At 45.5% G+C, this 14,384-nt stretch overlaps 1 protein-coding gene and 1 long non-coding RNA gene across 4 annotated transcripts in view; both read right to left on the bottom strand.

The window, feature by feature from the left end:
* Positions 1–11,098, bottom strand: part of LOC138480869 (uncharacterized) — a 32,194-nt gene extending 21,096 nt beyond the window's left edge. Inside the window, exon 1 of the long non-coding RNA XR_011274147.1 lies at positions 10,985–11,098. This is a non-coding gene — a long non-coding RNA (uncharacterized lncRNA). The remainder of the gene's footprint in view (positions 1–10,984) is intronic.
* LOC138480867 (probable global transcription activator SNF2L1) overlaps positions 1–14,384 on the bottom strand; it is a 1,964,402-nt gene that overhangs the window by 1,948,059 nt on the left and 1,959 nt on the right. The gene's annotated exons all lie outside the window — the stretch shown is intronic.

The following is a 14,384-nucleotide window of genomic DNA, read 5'->3' as shown; positions in this document are numbered from 1 at the left end:
CGCACCCAGCGACAATCCTGCCCAGGCTATAGCTCGTCTTACAGTTCAGGACCCACAAGAAATACCATCAGAACACATAGTTGGGTTAGTGGTGCAAGACGTTCCCCAGGTATACCAAGATTTTGCAACTGTGTTTGATCGTGGTTCCTCTGAAACACTGCCTCCACATCGTCCGTACGATTGCCCCATAGATCTACTCCCTGACACAGTGATTCCCACAGGGCGGATCTATTCCCTCTCACCATCCGAGGAAACGACTCTCAAGGAGTACATTAGGAAGGCCTTGAGCCTAGGGTACATACGACCATCCACCTCACCTGCAGCAAGCCCTATCTTTTTTGTGCCGAAATAGGAAGGCGATCTACGCCCATGTGTTGATTATAGACGCCTGAATGCCATCACGAGGAAGGATCGGTACCCTATTCCCCTCATCACGCCCTTGCTGGACCGACTCACACACGCTACCATTTTCACCAAACTGGACTTCCGCGGAGCCTATAACCTGGTCCGCGTCCGTTCCGGGGACGAATGGAAAACCGCTTTCTGTACCCGGTACGGCTTATATGAATATACTGTCATGCCTTTTGGGTTGTGTAATGCCCCGGCGACCTTCCGGAGGTTTATGAATGACATCCTGAGTGATATCTTAGATGTCTACGTCGTGGTTTACCTCAACGACATCTTAATCTTTTCTCAGTCTCTGGAAGAGCATGTGCGACACGTTCGTGAGGTATTATCCCGCTTACACAAACACTCGCTATATGCCAAACCAGAAAAGTGCCTGTTCCATGTTGACACCGTTGATTTCCTCGGGTTCTGTATCACTCCCAGGGGGGTTGTCCATGAACCACTCCAAAGTTAAAGCGGTTTTGGATTGGCCTATTCATACGAACCTGAAAACTCTTCAGTCCTTTTTGGGTTTTGCGAATTTCTACAGGAGATTCATCTCTGGTTTCTCTTGTATCGTGTCTCCCCTCACCACATTAACCAGTCCTAAAGTTCCCTTTCTTTGGTCTGATACACAACAGAAGGCCTTTGATTCGCTGAAGACTGCTTTCACCACAGCCCCTGTCCTTCAGCATCCCGACTCAGAACTCCCTTTTATCGTGGAAGCCGACGCCTCCTCCTTCGCTCTTGGTGCCGTCTTGTCCCAAGCTTGTCAGGCCACGGGTCGTCTGCACCCGGTTGCATTTCATTCCCGCAAGTTTACCACCCCCGAGTCACACTACACCGTGACCGAGAAGGAGTTATTAGCGGTTATGGACGCATTCGCGTGTGGCGACACCACCTTTTGGGCACCAAGCATCGAGTCACGGTGTTCACTGATCACCAAAATCTGCAGGATTTGGCGTCCCTGAAATGTCTTAACAGCCGACAGGTGAGGTGGCACCTTTTCTTCGCAGCATTCGACTTCCAAATCCGACATTGGGCTGGTTCTGCACACGGCAAAGCCGATGCGTTGTCCCGCTCTCCCGGGGGGGTTTCTCTGCCGGTATTCCCCGACACAATGCTAGACGACACTAAGGTTATCTGTCTATGTACCCCCTCAGTGCCCTTAGTGGACGCGGTACGCAAATGGGTGTCCTTGCATCCCGACCAGCTATCAGAGTGGGATCCGGTATTCCAGGATGGTCTCCCGTTTGTGTTGAATCGCCTATTCTTGCCCACTGCTGATACACGCAATATGGCCATGGAATGGTCGCACAATGCCCCTGTGAATGGTCATCCGGGCCAACGCCGTACGTTATCCCTCCTTAAGCGCTGGTGTTGGTGGCCGGGCATGAAGAGGGACGTGGATTGCTACGTCAATACATGCACCATATGTACACAATGCAAAACCCGTAGGGGACGCCCATTAGGCCTGCTTCTCCCTTTACCAGTACCCCCGAAACCATGGCATACAGTTACCATGGATTTTGTTACAGAACTTCCTCGAGTACAGGGTTACGACACTATTTGGGTGGTGGTAGATTCCTTCTCAAAAATGGCAGCTTCATCCCCTGTAAGGGTATTCCCTCTGCTTCCATCCTGGCCACCCTGTTCTTTGATACTGTCTTTTGTTTCTTTGGGTTGCCTTCTGTTCTTATCTCAGATCGGGGTTCTCAATTCACTTCTCGCTTCTGGCGCGCTCTGACCAGATTGATGGGTATTGATGTCCGGTTCTCTTCGGCCTACCACCCGGAGACGGATGGTCAGACCGAAAGGACGAATCAGACGATGGAGCAATATCTCCGCCGTTTGATCCTGCAACAGCAGTGTTCTTGGTTGCGTGCTCTCCGGCACGCTGAATTCGCTTACAACAATGCGGTTCATGCATCCACTGGGTTCTCCCCCTTCTATGTACTCTATGGCCAGCATCCCCGCACGCTACCCGTCCCTGACCTTGCGGCCTCCACCAATCCGGCCGCTAGTGCCTGTCTTAGGGATCTGTCCTCTATCCACGCCCAGACTGCATTACATCTCCGTGAGGCCCAGTCATCCATGAAGGTCCAGGCTGATAGGAAGCGGCTGTTGGCTCCGACTTTCTCGGTGGGTTCCCGGGTGTGGCTTTCTACCCGTCACTTGAGGTTAGTGGGTTGCAGGAAGCTCTTGCCCCGTTTTGTGGGTCCCTATGTGGTCTCCCGGGTTATCAACCCTGTCACGTACCGCCTGGTTCTCCTGGGATCTTGGAGGGTTCACCCTGTGTTTCATGTCTCCCTTCTCAAGCCGTGTCCGGGCCCTTCCCGCTTGCGCGCCTCTGCTGCCCCGGTGTCCTTGGCATCCCCAGACGAGTATGAGGTGTCCTCCATCCTGGGCTCCCGGGTCTGCAGGGGGCGCTTGCAATACCTGGTTGATTGGGTCGGTTATGGCCCGGAGGAGCGCTCTTGGGTTCCTGCTATTGATGTCCACGCTCCCCGGTTGGTGGCTCGCTTCCACCGGGATCACCCTTCCTGCCCACGGGGTCGTGGGCCCTTGGGGGGGGGGGGTTCTGTCACGATCCCTCATCATGTGGTCCCCAAGGTACTCCCCCATCCCCCGTCTCGCCCTTCCCTCTCTTTCCCCCTTCCCCGGGACTCACGTGGACTCTCACACGTCTTGCGAGCGCACCCGCGCCTGGTCCGTAACAGGACGGCTGTCAAGTTACGGCCGTTCCTACATTGGCAATTGCCTTGGCGCCTAGGATCGCGAAGGGCTAGCCCTGAGCTTCCGCGTCGCGGGACTGTAAGGTCACGTGATGCTCCTGCCCGATCACGTGACCCAGCCGCGCAGCAGGTGACCAGAAGTGCGAGTACTTAAACTCGGAAACCCGGGTACTCGTTGCTTCACAGCTGTGCTCTGCATTCTGTTTGGCGTTACGAACCTTGAATCACCTTTGGATCACTCACGGAATCGAACTGGCTTGCTTTACTGGACTCTTTTTGGATTTGCCCCTTTGGATTCGTTTGCACAGTGATACTCGGCTCTCGACCACGGACTGTTATTGGACTGCCTCCTGGATCACCCTCTTGTACCTTGGCTCTTTTGGACTTCTTGCCTCACAGCTCCACAGCTCCTGCTAACAGGTGAACTACTGAGAAACACTCCTCTTGGGGTACCTCCGTCCACGTGGGTCCCAGACCTCTCCACTAGGTTCACTACCTCTTCCTTGACCCTGATTGGTAAAACCTTTCCGTTTTTCCTAAACACTGTGGCTACTGTTTCTTGCTTGGTACTTAATCCGCATTTTCTTGCAGCAGTGTGGGGTCCCAGAGGTTCGCGGTCCCGGACTTGAACATCTTCGCCTGTGGCCTCAACGGTTGCACAGAGAGTGGCTTTAAGTTCTCTCTGTGCGGCATTTGGGGACGGAGGCCTCTTCTGCCTACACGACACTCAAGTCTCAACAAAATGTATGTATGTTAAAAATCTGACACTTCATCTGATGCTCATATTCCTTGCGCACATTTGTGTAAATTCTGGAAATGTTAAGAGGTTGTGTTCTGGATGAAAAGGGCAAAATTCTGTCAGAAGTGAACACAGCATCTTACAAAGACAGGGATCGGATGGTTTGGCGCTACAGAAAATATGTTAACTGGACATATAATATTAGAAAAATTGTACATAGATAAATACGCATTTGGATCAAAAATAGATTTGTGTGCAAAGTGACAAGGGGAGTGTTCTTTCTGTATGCCATAAAAATGACACCGGATGACTCACAACTCTGTTCTGCAGTGAGAGCACAGAAAATCTGCTAACCTATCAGGATCTTCAGAGGGTTGGGCATAGAAAGTCAGCCTTCCCACCCACTTTCAAAAGACATAAAAAGAGCCACTGAGACCCAGGTGAAGACACTCACTTCCCACTTCAAACTGATTTCCTGCGAAGCGCTTTGCCAGAAGACTCCAGAACCAGAACTTAGAATCCTGACTTCAGAACTTGTAGCAGAGAGGCCTAGTCCACAAGCTGAATCCTTCAGAGGCCTCAGAATCCAACAACCTAACCAAACTACTCAACAGCCAGGTGAGCGGTTTGATTCTGGCCTAGAACCCGGTGCCAGAACCCAGAAAGCAGAGCTGTATCCAGACCGCCGTGCAGTGCCGATAGAAGACCAGAACTTTGGTTGTTTCAATTTCAGTGAATCAAGTGTGTCTCCATTCAGCAGTGTTCCAGCCCTTTCCTGCATGCCTCTTGGCCGTCCGTACCCCCTACCCTATCATTGACTGTTAGCACCTGAGGCCCTGCCCTCCATGGTGGCTGGCAGGGTGGGAACGGCCAAGGTGCCACACACCATGTACACTTCAAAAGATATTTTACGCGCAGGGGGGCATTTTTAACATGCCCTACTCAGACCCAGGGCCCAGTGTCTCCAGGCAGGCTCCCCTGAAGCAGGCCACGTCCCTGCAATCCACATAAGTGTGTCGCCAATCAGCAGTGTTCCAGCCCTTTCCTGCATGCCTCATGTCCCTCCATCCACCCATCCAGAATTAATGACCGTTAACACCTGTGACCGTGCCCTCCCAAGGGGGACTGGCCGGGGTGGGAACGACCAAGGTGCCAAACACCATGTACACTTCAAAAGGTATCTTACGCGCAGGGGCCATTGTACACATGGCCTAGCCAGACACTGTCTCATGCAGGCTCCCCTGAAGCAAGCCGCGTCCCTGCTATCCACATAAGAACACGCCATATACACGTCACTCATTCACATAAACACCCACTTTTCTAATTCTTTATAAACCCCTTGATATTTATCATGGGAACATCTGTGAGCACTGCAAGTCGACACGGGAACGTGCTACCTGAGAACTTCTGTGACCACTGAGTGTCATCTCGTCATCGTGCTACCAGTGAACATCTCCCTGTTCTCCTGCTACTAACTAAACTGCTTGCTGAATCTAACTTTTTGTTGGTCAAGGTAAGGGCAGGTCACCTAATCATACCTCCTTGATCTTTAAATTGCTATCTATTTCGAATGAACGTACCCAGTACTGTAAAGTTCATTCATCTCATTGCCATTACCATTGACTTGAGTTTAATTTGTTCTGTTCTCGATATATAGCAATTGTCATCAGTGTCAATTGGGATCGAATTGCATCCTTCGTGGGCCGTGCCTATAAGCACGTTTCCTTTTGATGCATGATAGCACATTCAAGGAACGAATAACATGTTACGATTTGCATCACATCAATCAAATGTGTATGAAAGTTATCCTATAACAAAGTCAGCTACGCTACACAGGTTTTGCTTCGGTGACCAAAACATAGATGGCACAGAAAAATGTATGATATAATTCCATCTTTCTCACGCTTTTATGCAAAATATTGTTTTCATGAGTTTTTTTTTTTTAACAGAATTTCCAACAAAAGCCTGCATGTAAGGTTTACGGTTGCCGTTCTAAGACCCATAATTAACCTAACGGCACAATAATGCATATATTCCCGAGGAGTATAGAATAACAGAATGGGTCAGATATTGCGGATTTGCGCCAGATGAGCTTGAAAGTAGAGCCCAGGTTGTCTTGGCGGACTTGAGGGTGATCGATTCCACATCTGCAGCCTGCACTTTACCACGAATATGTACGACCAATCGCAATACACAAAGAAGCATGGACTCAGAACATCTCGTAAATTGCTTCCAACTCTATTCATGCACACGCTGCCTCAGCAGGTAACTACATGGACGGATTGGTGTTTTAGGTGTTATAGTACTTTCCATATTTACAAGATTGTATTGCTTTATAACTAAACCCCATTTTGCTATACATCTGTCCTTGGTTTTAGGAGCATCATAGAAAACTATTTATGGGCACAGATAACTATGCTATAGAGCCGTTGGAAAGGAGCATAATCTTTTCGTAATCGGATGCTTTACATGTCAATTTATTTAGGTTAGCATTTCTAATTCAAATCTAATTTCCCCTTTACAACGCCAACACAATGCACTGAATATGAAGGAGCAAGATTCTGCATCCATGGCTTTCCCGGAGTAAACAACAACCTCGAGTACGTATCAGGTAGTTTTATTTCACTATTCAGTTTCGGAAATGTATTATGCATGGAATTAGAGATAACATGATACGTATCCTGTCGTTTGTTTACATAATGTTTCATTTACGAGTTTTTATAGATATATACCATTGTCTGCATCCCTTTGTAGGTGTTCAATTTCACTTTTTTCATCCATACTAAAACAAGTACTGTGTTACAGGGTGATGCTGGTACTTCGACTACAATTACATCATCCTTTCAAGCTGATCCAGATCCTGAGGTATGCGTACTAACAGTTCCCTCGAATGAAAGTATATCGTACATCTGATGCTATTAGACAGTGACATTATTATAATCAAGCATCTTTTGCTAAACGCTTGAGTGCAACATTACAATCAGTGGGTTTTGCACGGTGATCTCTGAGTACACTAGCCATCAATCAGGAGCAGTTTGAACATTTTTATTTTGACTAAATGACGTACACAGTGTACGAGGGTATCTATGCAAGCCGTGTGTGCAAGGAAATAATTTGATTTCAAATACGATTGACTTATATTCTATTCTAGGCATGCATACGAGATCGGGAAATAGAAGAGGAGGCACGTGGATCCGAGGTGGCCAACCAACTTGGTGGTGCAGTCGTTACAGTAAAGAACGCGGTTTAAAGAAAATCAAGAAAGCAAGGGTAACTAGCAATCAAATGCGATTACAAAGTGTTTTGGGCAGGTGTCTTCATAACATGCTTTATTTTGAATCTAAAGTGCTATATACTGTATGTTGATCACACTCCATCTCCTAGAGGCACAGAAGTAAACAAACTTTGAGGACACAGACAGCTACTAAAGCCAGTGATGCTGCTTGTCAAACTGATTCACCATGGAGCAAATATTATTGGAGGCGCAGCGTGTTCAAATCAATAAGCAGACTCGATATGCGTATGCCCAATGGCCAGAAAATGAATTGAATGTGACCGGCGAAACCAGCAAAGTGTTGTTGGACCATTACTACAATGAACATAACGATGATGCTTTTGAATTTCTCGCAGACCACTTGACACAATCGACACCAGCAAAAAAAGGACCACCCAACAAACAAACAATCGACATTGATGTTTTCTCCGATTCATGTTCAAATAACACAGGCTGAATTAACGGAGACTGAAGCCTCAACACAATTGACCGAGGACCGTGCCAAAGATCTCAACTACAGTGCATCCTGTTCGGCCGATATGTCCCCCACAGTTGAGTCACAAACCACATTCATGCAGGACCATAATCTAATACAGGGGCCCAAATACATTGTATTCGACAGCTGCCTGATGGAGATTATACTGATGCTGAAATGTGTCCATCCAGTGACGGGGAGGGTGGGAGGAGTATGCGGAAAGCCATTGTTGAACGCGTCTCGTGTATCACAAGGCACTAACTTGAAAATACAAGCCACCTGTGGTCTACTCCATGCTAAATTTTCATTGTCTGCTCAACCGATGCTGGGGAAAGTGGCAGCTGGAAATCTACTGTGTGCAGCAGCTTTACTTTTCAGTGGCTCTTCTTTTAATAAGTTGTCCAGTTTCTGTCAATTTGTGGGACTCCAGTTCCTTTCTAAAACGCAGTACTACAAATAACAACATGAATATTTATTCCCTGCTATTGGTGAAGCATGGAAAATTGAACAAATGTCAATTGAAAGGACAGTCTCCGACAAACGGTTCAGGCTAGCTGGCGATGGACAATGTGACAGCCACGGATTTTCAGCAAAGAACTGCACATACCACTTTCAGGACATGGAAACTAAAGAAATTGTGAGTTCGGTGGTCGTGCAGGTGTCCAAATGTAAATCCTCAGTGGCCATGGAGAAACATGGTTTCATCAAATTCCTGGAAGATCTCCAATCGAGGGGAATGCAAATTGACCTCATAGCCACGGACAGACATGTTTCAATAACCAAGACCATGAGAGAGCAGTTTCCAAATATTCACCATCAATTTGATGTAAATGCTGAATATTATGTACGTTTTACTGTAGACGATTTAACAGACCAACGAGTCAACGTATCATTAGCCGACCGTTATTGCTAGCTTACATTGTACTGGGTTGTTCTTTGTGGCATATTGCAATGACATGCAAATACAACCTGTGTGTGTACTTGTCTTTGTCCCAGGCACATGGGCAGTCCAGCATCGAAATGCATGTAGTTCACATCTGGGTTCCCCCAGGTTCTACAAACGCCAAATTCTATGCTAATATTTAATTAAAATGCCGTCTGTGTGTTCTTCGAATTGTAGCATCAGCTTCCGCATCGCATTTCGAGCTGAACATACTCCGTAGCACTAACCTCTGAAGCAAATTGTAGACTACTTTCCACATTGTTTTCTCTGTGTTCCCATTGTTTCATGTTTGTGTACATCATTAGTTTTCAAACGGTGCAGAATTAATGGGTAAAGTGATAAATTATAATAAAGAACGGCTATTGAGACATATTTTTGTTATGTTTTTCAAACAGCTACATCCTGCCTTTCTGCGATTCCAAATAACAATTGACAGCTTTTTTAAAAGGCAGCGGCAGATACACTTAAATGGCTGGATCACCATAATGCTGTTTTTGAAACTATCGCCATGGGCCGATATGCCCTTACACGGTACCAGCGATAAGGAGCAACCTGACATAGTTTACAGTGGCCTATCGCCAGGCTGATGCCAAAGCCTTGCGATTCACGGTGCGTCCAATGCACTGGATACCCAAAAGGAAAACCGCGTGACTCACAATAAACAATTGTGGATCGAGAACAATTGCTTGAATATGGCAATCGTCGGATGTTCTTGGAGCGTTTATTGTGAAATAAAAGTACTTTACAAATTGTAGAGTTTTGCCATTTGCTTTAAAAGTATAGTTTTATATTCCAAATTGGGCCGCGCTGTGTTGTGAGATGATGTGTGTTGATATTCCGGGTTCTGCGTCAACATACGTTAACACGTAGGTGATGGCTGGCCGTGTTTCGCTACGCTGCCCAGTAATAGTCATGGAGGTAGGCAGAAAATATCACTAGGTTTGGAGATGTCAGCCTCAGGGGCAGGGGATATGATTTAGTGCCACGAGGGCAGTTCACCTTAGGGCGATGCGGCAACGGATAAGATTAGCACAAGATGGCCAGACCCTGCTGCCCGATTTCAAATGTGTAAAAATGAGGAAAACTACGATAAGGTGCATAGGAAATGAGGAAATGTTTGTACGATCGATCAACGTATGTTTAAAAACACATGCCCAACCCCTCGGCACAGTAATATTTTTGAGTACACTATTCCTTCAAAGAAGCCATCACTTGACCCCACTGTCCTTGCCAAAGAGAGTGTTCTGGTCTCCGTCCAGGACGATGCGACCAGGCTGGTGGACTCAGGTGGGGTGGGTGCCCCAATTTTATTAGATCTATCAGCAGCCTTCAACACTGTCGACCACCCCATTCTGTTATCTGGTCTTGCCCGGATGGGTATATCTGGCCAGGTACTAATCTGGTTCACCTAGTTATTGGCGGATCACACTCAGACTGTCTCTATGCCACCTTTTCTATCTGCTCCCTGCCATGTTAGCTGTGGAGTTCCGCAGGGTTCCTCCTTGTCTCCGATTCTATTCAACATATGCATCTGAGCACTTGTGTGTCTCATCTGCTCCTTCGACGTCTGGTGTTATTCCTACAACACTCATAGCCTGAAATGTTTAGATCTTGATCAGACAGATGTCGTCGTGCTTGCGTAGATGCCTGACGGCCGTTGGTAAGTGGATGAACCACAATTGGCTCAAGTTGAACAGAGACAAAACGGAGGTCTTGGCGGTGGGATGCCCTCCCGATCCTACACTTTGGGTCTCCTCTTTCTGGCCTGTTTCTCTTGGTCCCCTCCCCGTTCCTATGGGGAAGGTGAAAAACTTGGGTGTAACACTTTCGGCATTTTTTTTTTTTTTCTATGGATAGCCAAGTTGCAGCCGTATGCCAAGCAGGACATGTTCAGCTGAAAGTTCTAAAAAAAAGTGCTCCCTTTGATCCCTGAGCCTGTCCACCCTCCGGTGATAACTGCTATGATACTATCTCGGTTATATTATTTTAACTCCTTATATCTGGGCCAACCGAAGGAGCTTATTAAGAGACTACAGCGGTTGCAAAGTTTGTTTGCCAGAGTGGCCACTGGTTCCCCTTACATAGTCCATATCGCCCATGTATTTACGATCCCTTCATTGGCTCCCCGTGACACAACGTGTCAGGTTTAAGGCTCTGTGTATTGTGCACCGGGCGATGCATAATCAGGGTGCAGAGTTCCTCCAGGCTAAGTTTGTGCGTTACCATCCCAGTCGCCAACTGTGCTCTGCTACGGCGGACATGCTTATTGTGCCCTCCTACCAACGTATGCGGATAGGAGGACATGCCTTTTCTATTGCAGCCGCCACACTATGGAATGAGCTGCCGCTACCTATAAAGAAAATTTCAAATCATTTATCTTACAGGAAAGCAATTAAGACACTTCTTTTATAGATGGGTTGTTCTGACTGACCTGCCTGCTGTGGATGCTGACGTCTCTCCACTGCCAAGATGCCTCTGGGCGACCGTAGCGCTTAAGAAATGACGATAACATAACAAGGGAAATCAAGGAAATGATGAACCTGAATATCGAATTGACAATAAAAAAACAGTTGAATTAGAACGGTGGGAATCGCGTATGCTGTCATTGCGAGGCAAATTGAATGCTATTAAGATGATGATTACACCGAAGATGACTTATGTTATAAGTATGATCCCTCTACCTATGAGGGAATTGAGGTTGAGAAATTGGATAGTCTAATTCAATCTTTTTTGTGGGGAAAAAAAGATACCACGATTGAAGTTATGGAAACTACAACTACAGAACGACAGGTGGGGGGAATTAAACATTCGAAATTTTTATCGTTACTATCAAGCATTCACATTGTGACATATTATACCATTCATTGAAGAGGAGGAGGTGTGTGGCTGGTCACTGAGACAAGCATGGTAAAACCGTTAAACACCTGGGTAGTCCCATCAACCACAAAAGCAGACTATGGAAATTGATCAGCTCTGACCGAGTTTCTCAGAACTACGTGGAAAGCGTATGAAGTAGCATTGCAATTCAGGCTAGGCCTAATAAACGCGTCTTCAATATGGCGTAATCCTTCAATTGAAATAAAGAGCAAAACAATATTCTGGATAAATTGCTATCTGGCAGGAGTTAAACGGTCAAAGACCTGTTTGAAGGAGAAAGGTGGAAAACATTTCAAGAATTAAATCAAATACAGCTCATCTGACTGCACTTACGGCAAACATGCAACATGCAGTGAACCTTCAAAAATGTGATAATTCAAACTTAAATGAGTATAATTAAGAAATGAGGCAGTCAAGAGAATATGGGATAAAAATGTATACTCTTAAACAGGAATTCTGAGGGAAATAATAAGATCCTGACAGCATGGTCTGCATGCCTAGATGAAGAAATGACAGAAGGACAATGGGAAGCTGTGTGTGGAAACATCAAGAGGATGTCATTAAATATAAGCGAGCACGTTGAACAGAGTTTTTTGGACACTGGTTCAAATGCAAAAGCAAGGCTTGAGTCTAACAGACACATGTTGGGGTTGTGGTACGCCCGAGGAACATTGGAGCACATGTTTTGGGAATGCTACAAGGTGAAAGATTTTTGTAAATGAATAACCAAAGTGATGAGCAGAGTAGTGAATGAAGAAAAGGATTTGAGACATTGATCCTGGGAAATTATACGATCCTAGAAGAGTTAGGACATCACCACGTAACCTGGATTTTGAAGGGAGCTTTAGCAGCAAAAAAAGATAATATTGTGAAATTGGAAGTCGGATGGTAATCCGAAACTGGACTCATGGATGGATGAAATGCATTCAATATGTATGCAACATTGAAAGAGTGGTGCTGGTCTTTTTAAGAACATCGTGGGGGCCTGGGGGGGGGGGGGGGGGGGCATTTCTAAATTTGGAACCGGAATAAGCTTGTTTGAAGGAGAAAATAGAAGAAAAGAGGTACACTTTAAATTTTCTGTATATATGTTAAACAAGAACGATTTCAACCTACAGTTCACTTAGACACTTAGCCCTAAAAAAGTTATTTTCCTTGATCTCACTGTGTTTATTGAAGATGGAAAGGCCAAAAGTGAACTCTTTAGAAAACCCACAGGAGTAAATATGCCTTTACATGCCAACAGTGCTCACTGCAAGAATTTGGTCTTGAGTATCCCTTATGGAGAGTTTGTTCGACTTAGAAGAAACTGTACGAAAATTGAAACATATGACAGAGAAAGCAAAGTCAACGCTTGGGGATTCAGTAAACAAAATTATCGCAAAAGAATAATTGAACGTGCATACCTGAAAGCACGACAGCGAGAGAGGATGTCATTACTAGTGGATTCAAACGTGGAAGATGAGTCACCCAGAAAGAGACAGTATGGCTGGTGTTAACCTATGGACAGACCGCGAAGACAGTAAAACAGATTGTCAAAAAATATTGGCATTTACTCACCATAGACACAGATCTACAAGGCACACTTGGATCTAATCCAAATTTCTCCTTGTAAATCGATAAAGGATGTATTAGTGAGCAGTTACATGGCACCTGAACCGAAAAAGAATACATCCACTTGGCTAACACAAAGAAAAGAAAAGAAGGTTTCTTCAAATGTTCCAAGTGTAAGTCTGTAAATATGCGGATGAATGTACCACATATGTGCATCCTATTCTTAAAACTAGCCTACCCATCAGTGAGAAAATCACTTGTGACTCAGAATTTATAGTCTATGTTCTGAAATGCACCTGCAGCAAGTGGTATATAGGAAGCACAAAATGCAGATTAAAGATAAGGATTTTGCAACACACTGGGGCCATTAAAAATAGAGACTATACGTATCCCATAGCCAAACATTTTTGGGAAACACATGAAGGCAAGCCATGTGACTTCATTCTTCGGACTCAAACAAATTAATATCGGCCCGAGAGGAGGAAAGAGAGAAAAACTGCTTAGACAGCAGAAGACCCAGTGTATTATAGACTTCGAGAGCAAGACCCCCTTGGGACACAACATAGACAAAGAACTTTACACCTTTTTGATGACAGGTTGTGTCCATCGAAGGCTCTCACTGCTAGCCAGTCAGGGATAAGAATCATACACTCCAGATATCAGAATTGAGATCCTCAAAGTCATATAATTTCAGTACGGACTATATAGAGAGAATATATAGCCATGAGGATAATCCATGTCATTAAATATGTGATCCTGCTTACCGTGTTCGTTGACATAAGAGTTCGATATGGCCAATATGTGATCTAATATTTACCTACAAGATAGGACTGTTATCAACTTTTCTTACCAGCTATGTAGAATGAATTGTTAAATGGTTTTAATATCTTTGTGCAACTGGCTAGTTTGCAGGAAGATTTTTAAATACCTGGTCTATGGTGAACATTAGAAATTCTATTACTCCCACTTTGGGGTAGCAACGATGGGTAGGTCGTAGGGTCAACTGTGATACACGATGCTATGAAGCGAAATCCACCTTGCCTAAGTTCACAAATGTTTTGGGTCGAATTACAAAATGGGGTCTCACAAGGGAGGGTTCTTCCCAACATCTTATTCTGAGGGGGCGTGGAAGGTGATTTAACAATTCACTAATCATTTTATACTAAGAGGTACCACGGGGATTGTCAATGTATGACAAGAAGGTCCGAAGCTGCCATCTATGTAGTAACGGTAGTTTCTTTACCTGTAAACGAGGATCTGTCATAGGTTGGTAACATATGCATAATGTAAGCCATCTGGCACCCACCACTATTTAATTATTAGTACGATACCCCTGATGTAATAATATGTCGTATTCCCGCCATCAATAGGATGTATTTAGAAAATTGCCGACATTGCCT

Source organism: Ambystoma mexicanum, chromosome 5p, assembly GCF_040938575.1.
Source record: "Ambystoma mexicanum isolate Mex_15411 chromosome 5p, UKY_AmexF1_1, whole genome shotgun sequence".
Classification (NCBI taxonomy): Eukaryota; Metazoa; Chordata; class Amphibia; order Caudata; family Ambystomatidae; genus Ambystoma; species Ambystoma mexicanum.
Note: the sequence above shows the minus strand (reverse complement) of the source record. Positions and strands in the feature narration are given on the sequence as shown.